Raw genomic sequence first — 16,306 nt, 5'->3', positions numbered from 1 at the left:
ATTTACACAGCTTTACTTTTGCCTTCACTACCTTTGCTTTGTGGCTCTAGCTCAACTAATGCTCATCCACTTTGAGTTCTCACACCATTTAACTTCTTGTGGTTTGGATAAGTATTACCTGGTAAACCACCTTGCGAGTGCGAATTATGTGCACTAGCTAGCTGTCCCACCTATTTCTCTAAATTTTAGGTAGGGATTTGGTATTGACGCATGTCTGCAGCTAGCTTAGCTTGGTCATTCATGAGACTTTTAAGCATGTCTTTCACACTCATGTTTCTTGCATTGCTTGATTGTTGGTTACTCTGGTCTTGCTGGTTATAGTTCTGGCCTCCTACTCGTGGTCTATATGGACAGTGGCCTTGATTGTTGTACTGCTGCTCACTCCCTTGTGGTCTATATGGACCGTGGCCTTGATGTTATTTTTGTTGATTTCCACTCCATGAGAAATTCAAATGGTTTCTCCAGTTTGGGTTGTAAGTATTTCCATAGTTCTGATTACCTCCACCCTTAGGTACATTACCCACAAAATTCACCAACTCAGGATTAGCTCCATAGTACTCTGCCACATATTCACTACTGCCACACACCTCGCACCACATGTATTGTTGTTGAACCATATTCACTGAAGCTTGTTGTTGTCCTTTTGCTAAAGTGTTGAAATGCGTTGTCATCATATTTTACATTGCTGCAATTTGTGTCATCAAAGCTGTCATCACATCAACCTCCAACATGCCTACTTGTTTTTGAACCACAGGTCTAGAATTTCCTCTATTCCACTTAGGATTTCCTTGAGATATGTGATTAATCAATATATATAGCTCATCATAGGTTTTCTTCAATGCCTGTCCACTTTCCGCAGAATCAAGAAGAATTTTGGTGTTGGGTTCAAAACCTTCTATGAAAGTATGGACCAATACCTCATTAGCTTGATGATGGTGAGGACAACTAATGAGTAAAGATTTAAACCTGTCCTAAGATTGGTATAAATTTTCTCCAGATTTTTTCTTAAAGCTTAAAATTTTAGCCCTCAACTTAGTTTTCTTCCCTGAAGGAAAAATCCAGATAAGAAACTTGCGAGCCAAATCATTCCATGAAGTGATTGAATTTGGTGGTTCCGACTTCAACCATCTCTTAGCTTCCCCCAACAAAGAAAAGGGAAACAATGTTAACCTCACATAGTTAGGAGATACCCCATTAGGCGTATAAGTGTCTCTAATCTCCAAGAAGTTGTGGATGTAGAGTTGGGGATCTTTTTGAGTCAAATCTTTGAAGTGGCCATTAGAGTGCAACAGCTTCACCATGTTCTATTTCAGTTCAAATCTTTCTCCAGCTGGCAGTTACTGAATGTTGTAGGTGACATTCACTGTGAGTGGGACTGCCATATCACGTACTTTCCTGGCTGCCATCTCCATAGTAATCACTATAGGAATCTCTATAGGCACTTCGTCAGTATCAGCCATATTTACCTGTGGTACGGGATGAAGAGCAGCTGCTCCCTTTTTTTACTGATGCTAAAACTTTTCAGACTCAACTAACGGCTCTACAATGTTCCACATCTATCCAATGTGACTTTTTAAGTTCTCCTGCCAGAAATAACAGCTAAGATCAAGTTGTTAGCACCAATATAAATATTAAAGAAACTTCACAAAGAAAACTATTTCCCAATTAAACAATGCCCCTGGCAATGACACCAAAAATTTATTGCGTCCAAACGCACACGCAAGTGTACGCGGTCTCAAAAGTAATATAGTGACCCTCTTTAAGAGCTAGATATCAAACCCACAAGAAAATATAATTAGGCATTAGTTATCTTATCAATGATTTAAATTATTCGTGCGTGTTTTCAAAGGGTTGAGTTTATTTATATCTATAAAAATAATTATAACAATACGATATGGGAAAATGATTCAAAGATATTAGAGAAATTTTATCAATGTAAAGAAGAGTCCTGCGGATAATGGGACAAGGCCCCACCGTACCCCTGGATAAACAAATATATACATCAAAAGGATCTGTATCAAAAGTCTAGGCTCCAGGACAATGGAGCACTCCAAAATAGCTGAATAGAAATCCTAAGCTGGTGGATCCCCAAAACTAGTACTGTAAAAACCATACCCCTGGATAAACAAATATATACATCAAAAGGATCTGTACCAAAAGTCTAGGCTCTGGGACAATGGAGCACTCCAAAACAGCTGAATGGAAATCTTAAGCTGGTGGATCCCCAAAACTAGTATCTGTACTTGCGGGCATGAAATGCATCCCCCCTTGAAGAGAGGGTGTTAGTACAAAATATGTACTGAGCATATAAAGCATAAAATACCATAAAGGAGATCACATCGGAAGTAGAGATTCAGGAGACAATTATAATAATCAAGAAATTACTGTACCTATATTTTGTAAATAAAATCATACATATCATTGTCATATGCTGTACCCGGCCTATCATACCATATACCAGTGAATAAAGTCGTGTACACGTATACCATACCCATCCCGACATGGGACTCGGTACCATAATTATATCATCATAACATCGTATTATCATATCACGTACCCTGCCCTTTAGTGAGGGACTCAGTGAATAATATAGTGGAACCATACATGATAACATACCCAGCCCATAACTCGGTGGATAATACAATAACAATATTTATGAATAGGGTATCATTAGAAACCATGTGTAACTATCATCTGAGACTCAATAGAACGAGTAAAATAAGCTAACAATCGAGTATCAAAATAATAGTTATTTTAAGTTCTCTCTAACTATCATTATGAACTATATTAAGTAAAGTCTCAGGGATCATACAAATATATCAAATTAATACAAGACAGCTTATGATAGTTAAGGACATTAGTCATTATAGAGCCTTTAAAAATATAGGAACTTTTATGTATCATTTACTATCCAATATATAGAAGACTCCAGGGTAGTAGCTCGACTATTCCAAGAGCTCTAACATTAAGAAGTGAATAGGAATCATGAATCATATTCAGAACTTATGAACGGAATTACCCCAAAGCTCATATCATTCAGCATCTACATCTAAGGCATGCCAAAAGAAAGAAGGGATAGCTTTACATACCTTTAGCACTTATTCGCAACACAACATGTATATGCTTCCCAGTAGTATCTCAACCTATATTAAAATGTTAAGAACTATAATTAAGCTACGGGGAGATTCAAAACGTATCCCAATGTTAGCAACTCCTTTCTAGATAATTTAGATGATCATTTCCTAACATTCAAACCAATTACATAATAGTCAAACCAACACCAATAACTGTACGTTCAAGTATTATACCAAATCTATTCAAGGCAGATTCGAGAACACTCCAAATAGTCCACACAATATTCCAAGCATCTCACATTCACAACATTTGATAACAATCCACATACGACTACTACATCTTCAAGTTATCCCTAATAATTTGTAGCCTTAACGTTTTTATCTAAATAACCCTATAACAGCCCAACCAACATACAACACAATGCATAATCTTAAATATCATTAATCTTCCAAGCTCAATAAGAACAACAACAATATATCAAGACATCTCCTAACTAACAACATAAAGAGATGTCCGATAATCTCATAGATACCTACGAACACGCCAATCGAACCATCCATGTTTATTATACATTACTTAACGCTTTCTTTTTCTCAAAATTCATGAGTTACACCAGCAACTACAGGGCAACACCATCATTTATTTAAATGCAAGAAAACTATATTAACATCACTATAATCCTTACAACATCCCACAAACAAATTTAACTTCAACTTTAACCATTAAATACATTCACTCTCATCATAAAATTCATAATAACAACAATCCAAATACTAAGTAAAATCAGTTCACCATTTTTACATAAAATAGCCCCCATGGCTCCAACAATATTTCAATATCAACACACGTGATTTCATACATCTAATTCACATTTACACACTCACAACACATCCAAGCTCATCCTAAAATATATAGAAAATGATCAACTCTTACCTTAATACTTGACCCTCCAACGGTTGGAATTTGTAAATTAAAAAGACAAGGACCCTTGCTGCCCTTTAATAATTAATCCTTATTCCCATGACCTTTATTTGATTAGAGACACCAAGCTAATTAATTTGGATTAACAATTTGTGAGCTCACTGCTCAGCCATAGACAAGAGTCATTTCTCCCTCTATCTCTATATTTTCTTAAGGTTGAATATACAAAATGAGCTATTAGTCATCAAACTTGATTTAAATATCCTGCTAGAAGTTAGACACGTGTCCCACTCATGGCTTGAGCCAATCAAATTTGGCTATGCCATGGGTGGGGTCCACACGGCCCACTACTGCCCAATTAATGATTTTTTTAATCTTAATCCTCACTTAATAATCTAATCATGGTTAATTAATCTCAAATCTCTATTAATATTTCCATACCAATTAAAATTTATAAACAATTGTGCATTAATAAAAATCAAAGATAAAAAGTATGTACCTCATATCCCAAAATAGTCCTGCCCTTAAACTTATCATGATTAGCTTAAAAACATTCCAATGTACAAAAGTACGGGATATAATAGAGGCAGTGTAGGTGGTTGGAGTTATTGAAAGACTATGATATCACCATTTTTTAACATCCGGGCAAAGCTAATATGGTAAAGGATGCCTTGAGTCGTAAAGCACCTGATATGGGTAGTTTGGCCTTCCTTAAGGCAAATTAGAGGCCTTTGGATTTGGAGGTTCAATCATTGGCTAGGCAGTTGGTTTGACTTTATATTTCTACACATCCTAGCATTTTGTCGTTTGTGGAGTATAGGTCAACCTTGATGGACCAAATTCATACACACCAGTTTGAGGATGACAAGTTAAGGGCCATTCGTGACAAAGTATTGAGTGGTGAAGTAAAAACTACCTCTTTTGATCTAAAAGGAGTTTTGAGGATTAATGGTCATATTTGTGTGCACAAACTTGGTGTTTGGGTGCATATGATATTGGAGGAGGCTTATTAAGCATCAAAAACTGGGTGGTCCTATGCAAAGGATACCTATTCCCTAGTGGAAGTGGGAGCATATCACTATAGACTTTGTGTCTAAATTACTTAAGGCATTGGGTAAGTATGACTCTGTTTGGGTGATTGTGGATCGATTGACCAAATCAGTCCATTTTCTTCTGGTGAAGACTAGCTACACAGCGGAGCAATTAGCTAGGATCTATCTTCGTGAGATTGTTAGTTTACATAGGGTACTTATCTCGATTGTGTTGGATTGGGGTTCGATATTTACCTCTTACTTTTGAGAGGCATTACAGCGTGGTTTGGGCATGCGGCCAGAGATGAGCTCAGCATTTCATCTCTAGAATGATGGCCAGTTCGAGTGGACTATTCAGCTATGGGAGGATATTCTTAAAGCCTGTGTGATTGATTTTGCCAATATTTAGACTTAACAGAGTTTTCCCATAATAACAGTTATCACTCCAACATTCAGATGGCACTATTTGAGGCATTGTATGGTCTTAGGTGCCAATACCCATTGAGTGGTTTGATTCGATTGGGGTGGATGCATTGGATACTAACTTACTCGGGGATGCTATGGAGCAGGTACATTTGATTCATGGTCGACTATTGGCAGCTTAGAGTTGTCATAAGAGTTATGCTGACAGAAGGGTTCACACCTTAGAGTTCATGGTTAGTGATTGTGTGTGGCTTAAAATATCGCTCATGAAGGGTGTAATAAGGTTCGGGAAGAAGGGCAAGCTTAGCCTGAGGTTTGTTATCCCATTTGAGATTCTGAGGAGAGTAAGTGGGGTTGCTTATGAATTGGCCTTATCCTCTAGACTGTCAGTTGTCCATCAAGTGTTTCATGTTTGTATGCTTCGCAAGTATATACCAAATAAGTCCCATATGATATCTTATGATGCGGTAGATTTGGGTCCAGATTTGACTTTTGAGGAGGCGTTGGTATCTATCCTAGACAGATAGATTCATGGGCTCAGGACCAAAAAGATTGCTTCGGTCATGGGACAGTGGCAGCATCAGCCTATTGAGGAGGCGAATTAGGAGTTAGAGTTTGATAGCGGGCCCTACACCCTTAGCTTTTTGAGACTCTAGGTACTTTCCCTTTCGAGTACTTTCCTCAGATTATAAAAACCTACTAACTCTAATTTATTCCTCACATAAGTAGTGGTATAGAGTATTAAATAAAGGGAAATTTAGTAAAACATCAACATTTTAGCATTAAATAGGACTCTATAGCTATAGTTTCTTAATTATGGATAGTATTAAAATGTTAGAGGGAGGGAGAGGAGAGAGGAGAGTGAGATCTGGGAGAGAGAGGAGAGTGTATTTTTTTGCTGATTTTGGAGAAACGGAATACAAAAATAAACTAATTTTGTATCAAAATGAATACATATTAAGAGGAGAGAGGCGGGTGAGATCGAGAAAGGGAGGAGAGAGGAGAGAGGAGAGATAATTGTATTTTGTATTTATTTTGCAATGTATTCTATATTTATTTTGTATCAATTGTATTCAAAATACAAAAAAAGTTGTATTTGTATTTATTTTGTATTGTATTCTGTATTTATTTTGTATCAATTGTATTTGAAATACAATAAATACAACCGTATTTATTTTGTATCAATTGTATTTGAAAGAGAATAAATACAACTGTATTCATCCTCTCTTTTGATTGAATACAAATACACCTGAAAGAGAGGATGAATGCATATTGTATGCGTATGAATACAAATACAATTATTACAAAAAATACAAAATACAGTTTTTTGAATATAATTGAAATAAAATATAAAACTCTCACCTATATTTATTGAATACAATTGATACATAATAAACTTGAATGTATTTCTTCTTATTGGAAGTAGAGAGAGATGGGGGAAAAAAGAGAGAGGATAAACTAAGGGTAAAAATATCATTTAGATCACTTATGCATAGGTAAAATCATAAATCAAATGTACATGTTTGTTGCATTCTTAAATCCGATGGCTTCTATTCCGATAAATAAAACTTAATTCTAAAAATATTCTTGTTTCATTTCTCTCTTTTGAGAAAAGAAGAAGCAATAAAAATATTCATTCCTTTTATTACAACAATCAATATCAGCTTAAAATTTGAATTATCTTTCTTCAGATTTTAAAGTTTACACCTTTAGTTATCTCCATCTTCTCAGCTAGATTTTGTCATTTCATGTATGTATTTTTCTTCCCAAATCATCTTTCAAAGTTTTTTATGATGTAACTGTAATGACCTTGAGGGTTATTTTCGAGAATTTATACAAAATTATCATTTTATCCCTATAACTAGTGCTCCCAAGTATTATTGTTCAGTTTGTGTGGTTGAATACATTAAAGTCTTAATAGTTAGTGACTTAGGCCAATTCTTGAGTTTTATAGAGTTAAGAGGTGAAAAAGTGGTTTTCGATACCAATTAGATATACGGGTCTCGAAATGGGATTTCGTTAGTTTCATTAGCTCCGAATTATGAAAATTGGTCCAGGAGAGTGTCGGAATCAATTTTAGGGTTGATATGTGAATTTGAAGTCTCAAGTTGGAAAGTTAGTTTTAAATGAGTTAAGTTTGACTTTAGTCAACAAATTGAGTTTGGAGACTTGGATTGGATTTATGATGATTCCACTGGTTTTGAGGGTGATTCTAACACTAAAAATAGCTTCGTTGCAATTTTTAGAGGTTTCAAGGACAATTTAGGTATTTCAAGTCTCAAAACTAGTTTAGTTGTGACTTATTGGATTTCAGGTCAAGGATACCTCAAATTCAAAATCTAATGGTTTCGTTGAGTACAAAATATCAAATTTAGTAGGAGTGCATATAAGGTTTGTGTTTACAAGATTTTGAATGAATCTCGAGGGTCCGATCAGAGAATTTGAGTTGAGTTTCTTATGGTTTCTGGTGCAAGTGACTTAACCCATCGTGATCGCGACCCTACGTCACGCGATCTCTATGTGTTGGGGTTAGTATAGCTCTGTGATCGCAATAAGTTATTGTGCCTAGTACTCTTCACGACCGCGAGGTTTAGTGACTCGCGATCGTGAAGGTCATTTTTGACCTGAACAGTGTTCAACTTCGGTAGAAACTCCATTTTCACTATTTTTGAGTTCTTGAGCTTCTTGGGGTGAGATGTTCGAGTAAAATAATTGGGTTAGCAATTTGTAACCTAAAACCTTCCTTTTTCATTAATTATTTGATAAATTTAACTCCTAAATTTCAGTTTCAAACTCCAAAAACCTCTTATTCTTCCCTAATCCAAATTTATGGAAATATTTCTAACTCATTTTGAACTCTATTTTCATGGGTTTTTCAATCATGAGTTCCTTGTTATGAGTAGAACATGATTTTTTAATAAAATTCCAGATTTGACATTTTTGAAATTAATCAATTTTTGAACTGTTTTACCTCCTGTTTTGAAACCTATCAATATGGGTGTCATTGGACTCCTTATGATGCGTATGTTTCATTCTTCAGAGTGGGTCATCCTTTTAGGTGTTAAACTCAAAGGTCGTTCGTCTAGTAGAGTGTTTGAGGGTGGTTTTTCGGCAATTAAGGTAGGCTTGGCTATCCTTCTTGGGGCTGAGATAGGGTAATTAGTCAAATTCTCAGTTCTAGACTTTAGTATAGGGTCATAGTGTAGTTTAGAACTGATAATTGATTTTCTGATGCCTATATGGGGCTTATATGTGGTGTGTAGCCCTTGTGGGGGCTTTATGTCATATTTTATCTGTGATTGAGATTGTGTAATCTATAACTTAATTGAGAAGAACTGTGAAGAGGTTATTTGACTTGTATGCCTATCTGAGGAGTTGAGTTGGAGGTTTTGAGCATGCCTGAGTATTGAGATATTGTTGAGAAATGGGTAAACACTTAATTTGATGTATTTCCTTCCCATTAATGTCTATTGAGGGTGAAAATCATGCTTATGTTAAGTTTTGAGAACTTTAAACTTTATACTACATGTGGAGTAAATATTACCTCTATGCCTTATATTTTGTAAATGCATTCATCTTCACTCATTATCATTGGTCATTGGGAAGTTGAGAATTGTGGGAATCCTTTTTGGGAAAAAAATGTGACACCTTTCATATATCCTTGACCACGAGTAGGTGGCAAGCGAATGAGATATTAGTATCATGAGTCCTTGTCCATGAGTTAGGTGATGAGATAGTTGATACATTGAGATTTTGATGAGGTATATGGTCTGTAAGACCCCCAGGGGTCCTACTTGGTAGCACAGCTCGGCAAGTGTATACTACAGGTTGTGTGATAGCCTTGATTCCATCGTACCATCATATCATTGTACCATCATAATGCATTACATTGCATTGATAGCTGTGATATTTTCTCTATCTGTAACTATGCTATTGAACTATATTTATGTGTTTACTTTATTTGTGTCATTTTATATAAATTGGCGGTAGCGTAGACGAAGTTGGACTTTTCTACGTGCAGATGGAAGCGCTCCTTAGCTTTATTTCATATCTTTTGATTAATTCCTTGTACTCAATCGGTTAAACCTATAGAGTACATATGGATTGTACTCACTCCTACTTCTGTGTCCCTTTTGATGCAGATCATGGTTAGGGTATCCCACATGGCAGTTGATCTTCTTCTGTTACACCCCATACTTTTGTACTTTGGAACGCGTTCTTAAGTCTCTTAAAAGGCTCTTAAGTTCTTGGAAGAATCATAAGCCTCTTAAGTTTCTTAAGGTTTCCTAAAGTTTCTTTGAGCTTCTTAAAGCTTCTTGAGTTTCTTAAAAGTTACTATGTGAGCCGGATAATCTATAATGCTACCAAACAACTCTAAGGAACGGAGAATGTGACACCCCATAGAAGGGAAGATTGGAAATATGGTTATGAGAATCCAAAAGTAATTGGAGGCCAAGTAATGAGTCATAGGGCTTGACTTACGTACGTAAAATACCAATTTAAAAATCTTACGTACTTAAACTACTTGAGTACATACCAAGCTTATGTAGCAAGGATTACATAGGTTTGTAAAGCAAGATAAGATTATGACCCCACGAGGAGAAGAAGAGAGCGACATATGGTAGCAAGAGGAAGTGCCATGTGGCAGCAGTTGGAGGTGCCACGTGGAAGCAGCTGCAGCAAGGGGGTGGGCCTCCACTTTCCATGTGGCAGCCCATGAGGGGTGGTATGATGTGTTGGCCCAACAAGGGCTTGACACGTGTCACCACTTAGGATTTGACATGTGTCACCCCCTAAAGTAGCCTATATAAGTATGGTTCATGACTTTTAGCCCATCCTTATCTTTTAGTTCATCTTTATCAAAAGAAAATTCTAGAAAGAAGAAGAGAAGACAAAACTTGAAGCTAGAGAAAGAGAGCTACGGTTTTGGGGAGAAAAATATGATTTCTCCGATTTCCTCCATGAATTAATTATATAGGGTATACCAAGAGGGTATGAAGGTGTTATTAATGTAAATTTATGGTTCGTAGCAGCACCAATACGTTAGCAAGCAGACACAAAGTTCTAGGTGCGCTAAAGGAACTTCTAAGGCAAGTTTTGACGAGTTTGACGAGTTTCGGGCAAGGTAAGGGCTTCCCTTAAATATTGGGGTTTATGATATTGTTATGGGGTATATTACATGTCTTAAATAAGGTTGGAAGTGTAAATATTACATAAGGATGATTGACGTTAGAAACAAACTAAATAAAAGTGGTTATAGCTAAATTGAAGTCGAGTAATGGGTTGTCGTTGTGGTGCTGCGGGTGCAGCTGGTTGGGTTGCGTGTTTCAGGGATTTAGAGTTTTTTAAAAAGGGTGTGGGTCCTTCTGTTTTCAGCCACACGACCCTCCATTTGGTATGGTTAAAGATTTTGTAAAATAAAGATTAAAAACTCTATTTTCGTATCGTAGTTTGAAGCTAGTTGTTTGGAGCTTGTATTGTGTAAGGTTGAAGTGATTTACTTATAAATGTGCTGCAGGTTGTTGGTGGTGGTATGTTTGTTGATATTGTGTCTGAGTTGAAATCTCGGGGATGTTGAAGTTATAGGGGAGATGCTGCCCGATTTTTGGTAGATTCAAAACTAGTAACAAACTAGTCGAGGGTAATAAATAAGGAAATAACTCCTATGAGTACTTGGGTGTAGAGTTGGAAATGGGAAATTGAAAGGTCATTAACCTTAGTATTACTTTCATGTTAAATAGGTTCAAGAGACGATGAGGCGAACGTGTAAGAGTAATCCGTAAGAGGTATGTGAAGCTTACCCTTTCTTTCTTTTGGCATGTCTTAGCCTTAAGTGATTGATATATAAAATGTGGGGATAATTCCATTCATATAACCCCAAGTATGACTCATAAGTCTTATTCACTTCTCGATGGTAGAATTCCTATACTAGTTGAGTTATTTCCTCTCAAGGCTTCTATATGATGGAGAGTAGTAAGGATGTAAAGCTATCTCCTTTCTGTTGGCATGTCTTTGGCATGAGTAAATAGAGTTATCCTTCTTTCCTCTTGGTATGCTTTTGACATAAGTATAATGCTATTATGTTATAATTATTCACTAAGCCATGACGGGATGGGTACGATATATGCATATGATGACTCCATGAGGGAAAGTAGAGAGTATGTAAAGCTTATTCTTTCTCTTGGCATGTCGTTGGCATAAGTATGTAAAGCCTATCCTCTCTCTTCTTTTGGCATGTCTTGATATATGTAACACATGATGCAAGCTTTGGGGAGTATCCCATCCATAAAGCTCCGAGCAAGATTTATGAGTCTTACCAACTTCCTTATGTTAGAACTTCCATAATAATGGAGCTACAGCTCTCAAACCTTCTATTTGATGGAAAGTACTAAGTATGTAAACTATCATCTCTTCTCCTTTGGCATGTCCTAATTGTAAGTAAAATGTGATGAACTCTACGGTAACTCCACTTTTAAGTACTAAATGTAATTTGTATCTCTTATTCACTTCTGAATGTCAACTCTTGTAGAAAGTTGAACTACTTTCCTTGAACTCCATAGGTTGAGAAGTACTGGATGCATAAGCTCCTAGTCCTAAGGACTATGTGACGATGGGTATCCCTAATTCTATGAACTATTAGTATTACTTTAGTACATGTCTAGGGTCTCCGAGATCGTAAGTGATATAGGCCTCAATGGTATTTAGAAGGTACTCGAGATGGCTACACTATTATTCTGGTCCTCGGACGATAGCTAATCTTCTATATTGTCGAGTCTCTGATAATGATTTAGATTGTGTATGGTTACTCACTACTTGATTCGTGTATACTATAATACATCTAACACCGAATACCATAAAGGGCCGGGTATGATATATAATGATATTATGATACCGAGTCCTATAAAGGGACGGGTACGGTATATGATGATATGATCACACCGAGTCCCATAAAGGGCCGGGTACAGTATATAATATATGGATCGGTCTGAACGTTCCTCGACATTACTATATAATATATGGATCAGGCTGAATGTTCATCGGCATTACTATATGATACGTGGATTGGGCCAAACGTTCCTCGGCATTACTATATGATATGTGGATCAAACTGAATGTTCCTCAGTATTATTATATGATATGCAGATCGGGTTGTACGTTCCTCGGCATGTACTTACTATATATATAGATCAGGCTGTATGTTCCACAATGCTAATAATATGTATGTGCTTATGATGATAGAATGATGTAGATGGTACACCGAGTCCCCTAACGGGCCGGGCACAGTACGTGATGGTAATATGTATGACTTTCTTTTATACAATGCGAGTATGGTAAATGGTTAAATGTTATACTTATCCCTGCATCCCTACGCCAACTGTAATTTCCTTATGATGTCTATGCTTTACATACTCAGTACATATATCATACTAACCCTTCTTTCTCGGGGGGGCTGCGTTCATGCCTGCAGGTACAGATACACACTTTGGGGATCCGTCAGCGTAGGAGTTCTACTCAGTAGTCCAGAAGTGCTTCATTATGCCGGAGCCTAGTTTTGATATTAACCCTCGATGTATACATTTATTTATTCACGGGTACAGCGGGGGCCTTGTCCCGCCTTATGTTACTGTTCTTACTCTTAGAGGTCTGTGGACATGTATATGGATTGTGTATGGGTTGTATATGCATGTATATATAGTGGTGCCTATGATAAGCCTTGCCGGCTTATATGTTACCTTGCTATGACTTAAACAGGGGACAAATTTACTTACAGATAGCAGGGATATATGTGAGTGTCTATTTCGGGTACCCGTCATGGCCTACGGGGTTGGGTCGTGACATCTTCTCTCGTAGAAATTTTATCATTTAGATTAGTGGTGAGGTCTTGGGATTTGGATAGCCATTATTTCTAGCTTCTATTTACAGTGTTTACTATTATTCGAATACTTATGATGTATATTAGACTCGATTACTGTACTAGATGCTCTTTACACTTATGACTCCATGTTTTGGGAATAATTTCATTGTTGTTGCCTTTAATCGTATTTATTGTGGCCTGACTTCCCTTTTGGGTGTCTCCTATGGTTTTACTCTTTGGCTTACGCATCAGGATGGGGTTGGGATGTGTGTTATCATGACCCCGATTTTTGAGTCGTGACAATAATTTATGATTGATGTTATTATTTTGCCTCTTTATCTTTCTTCAATGTTCTTGAAATTTATTTCATTATTTGTAATTTATTTTTTATGGCTCAAAGATCTTCAGCAACCTCTTCAATTTCATCGGTCCTTTATTTTCATGGTTTTTAGCATCTTCTATGTGAAATTCACTTCACTTGTTCTATTTATTTTTTCATAGTTTTATTTTATTGTAATTTATATATATATATTATTGATTCTATGGAAATATAGGTTTTTGATACCTTAATGCCATAAGAAACACACACACACGTATACACACACACACATATATATATATATATATATATATATATAAATTATGAGGCCCTTTTTATTGATCAAATGTGTTCAAAAATCTGAAAACAACAACATATTATGTCTAACAAGACCTGGCCCGAAAACAAAATCCTAAGCAAGGTCCAAATGAGCAAAATAAATCAAAAGAAAAAGGGAAAATGACATGGACTACCAAACATATACTAGTTAATTAATATATATATAGTTATAGCTTAAGTTAATTCTTACTCGCCACTAGCCTTTTCAGTAATTAATATACATAGTCATAGATATCCAGAATTTGTATAATTAACCTCCCAATTGTATAAATTCAGAATATATTTGTATAAATTCTGACCTTTTCAATTGAATAAATCCAGAATTTGTATATGATTATCCTAGCATGTATATAATTATAATATTGATACATTTGATAATGTACATGTAAGACCCCGGAATTTGGGAAATCGGAAAAGGAGGGTCAAAACATGAAATTACTGAAAGCTGCAATTTTTGGCATAAGGTGATGACCACAGAAGGCCATCACGGGCCGTGGACCACACCACTCCACATGGTGAGCCATCGTGGTGGTAACCCTGAACCTCAAACCTGCAGGAAGGGACCAAGGACCATGGTAAGCACCACGGTCCATGATGCCCTCCATGTTTACCCCTCCCCTAAGAAGCCAGAAGATGATTCCAAGGCAAGGACCACGCCTAACCACCACGGGTCATGTAGCCCTTCATGAACCATGGTGGGTTCCATGGTGGTCACTCCTACAGACCACCCTGTAGGGCCTGCACCAAGATCATGGTTAACGGACAGTGATGCACTCCACGAATCGTGAAGGGTTCCTTGGAGGAAGTTCTGAAACCCTTCCCCTACAATCCCATATTTTCTTGGCCAAGTCAATCAGCTCATCAAATCCTGTGTTGAGTCCTCCATGATGAGTCCCAGTTCCAGTTAAATGAAGGGTAGTCTGGTCATTTTCCTATTCTTTCAATAATGTATGTCGACTTTTTAGAACTAGGTTCATTACGACCTTGTACTAAATACTCCTAAACCTATTATATTCCCACATTAATTCTCAAACAACTTTAAAACTTCTCTCTCAAGGTTTCTTCAAGTGTTCATCTTCTTCTTCAAGCATGGCTAGGGTTTCTTCAAGAACAAGTCTCCTTTTTCAATTCCTAGATCGAATTCATTCAAGGTATTTAGGGATTGATCCATAGGTCCCTTTCACCCATGGAGTCCCCAGGTTTTCATTCAAAATCTCATAAATTTCAATTGGGTTTGTAACCCTAGTTTGATGAATTGTATTGGGCTATTTTAATTGTATTTTATTTTATTACCAATGATCATTATAAGTATATTTCTAAATAAAGTACATGATTTTAAGTTGAATTATGATTTTCCATGTATGAAGTTATTTTCAATGATGATATTATGGAGTATGATTATGAATTCAATTATTTCAAGGTATTATCATGTTTTTCATTCAAATTAGCTATGTATATGAGTTTTACTCTAAATTCACGTATGAATTATGATCATGGATTACTATTATGTTCAAGGTTATGAATTACATGGAAGTTATGAATGAAGAAAGGCAACTTAGGGCCCTATGTGATGACCAAGGAACTTCATGACATGAATTATGTAAATATGATATTGTAATGCTGAAAGGCTAATACCCATCTTGCAAGTATGACATGAAAATGAGATACTCTATGAATTATAAATCTTATGAACAAGTTTATGTTATATGATAAGTACGATTACTATGTTATGTATTCCATGGGATTTGATTTAGTACCGAGCGGACTTTGAGGTGGAGGCCCTATCAAAAACCTTAGGAGCAGCCTCAAGTCCCTTAAACTACATGCTACGATAGGTTTTCATTTATGGATTAGCTAGTGGATCCACATATAGTGTATTTACATGACCTGGCTAGTGGGGTAGAGTCTACCTTGGTAAGTATATTCCCTTTTCTTCTATTGTATGGGGAGACATCCGGATTTCATGTTATAGCTCACATGGTCTTATTGTTGGTTATAATTCTATCCCACATATTTATGTTCTCTTATGTTCATTCATGATTTTAAACCTTTTTAATGCTCGATCATTATGATTTTCTCATGACTTTACTTATCCTCTTTATCATGTACCCGATTGATCATTGCATCTTATGATTTATATTTCATGTCATGCCCTCATACTTAATACATTCAACTGTACTAATGCATATTATTGCCTACATTATCTCATAATATAGAGGTTGAGGATCACACTCCTATCGCTCGTGACTAGTAGAGTTTTATCTGGTGAATCTTTGGTGAGTCCTCATCTATAGAAGGTAAATTATGAATTGTTTCTTTGTTAATACTTTCTTTACATTTCGT

The sequence above is a fragment of the Solanum dulcamara genome, chromosome 1 (assembly GCF_947179165.1).
Source record: "Solanum dulcamara chromosome 1, daSolDulc1.2, whole genome shotgun sequence".
Lineage (NCBI taxonomy): Eukaryota > Viridiplantae > Streptophyta > Magnoliopsida > Solanales > Solanaceae > Solanum > Solanum dulcamara.
This window is presented reverse-complemented; position numbering follows the sequence as displayed.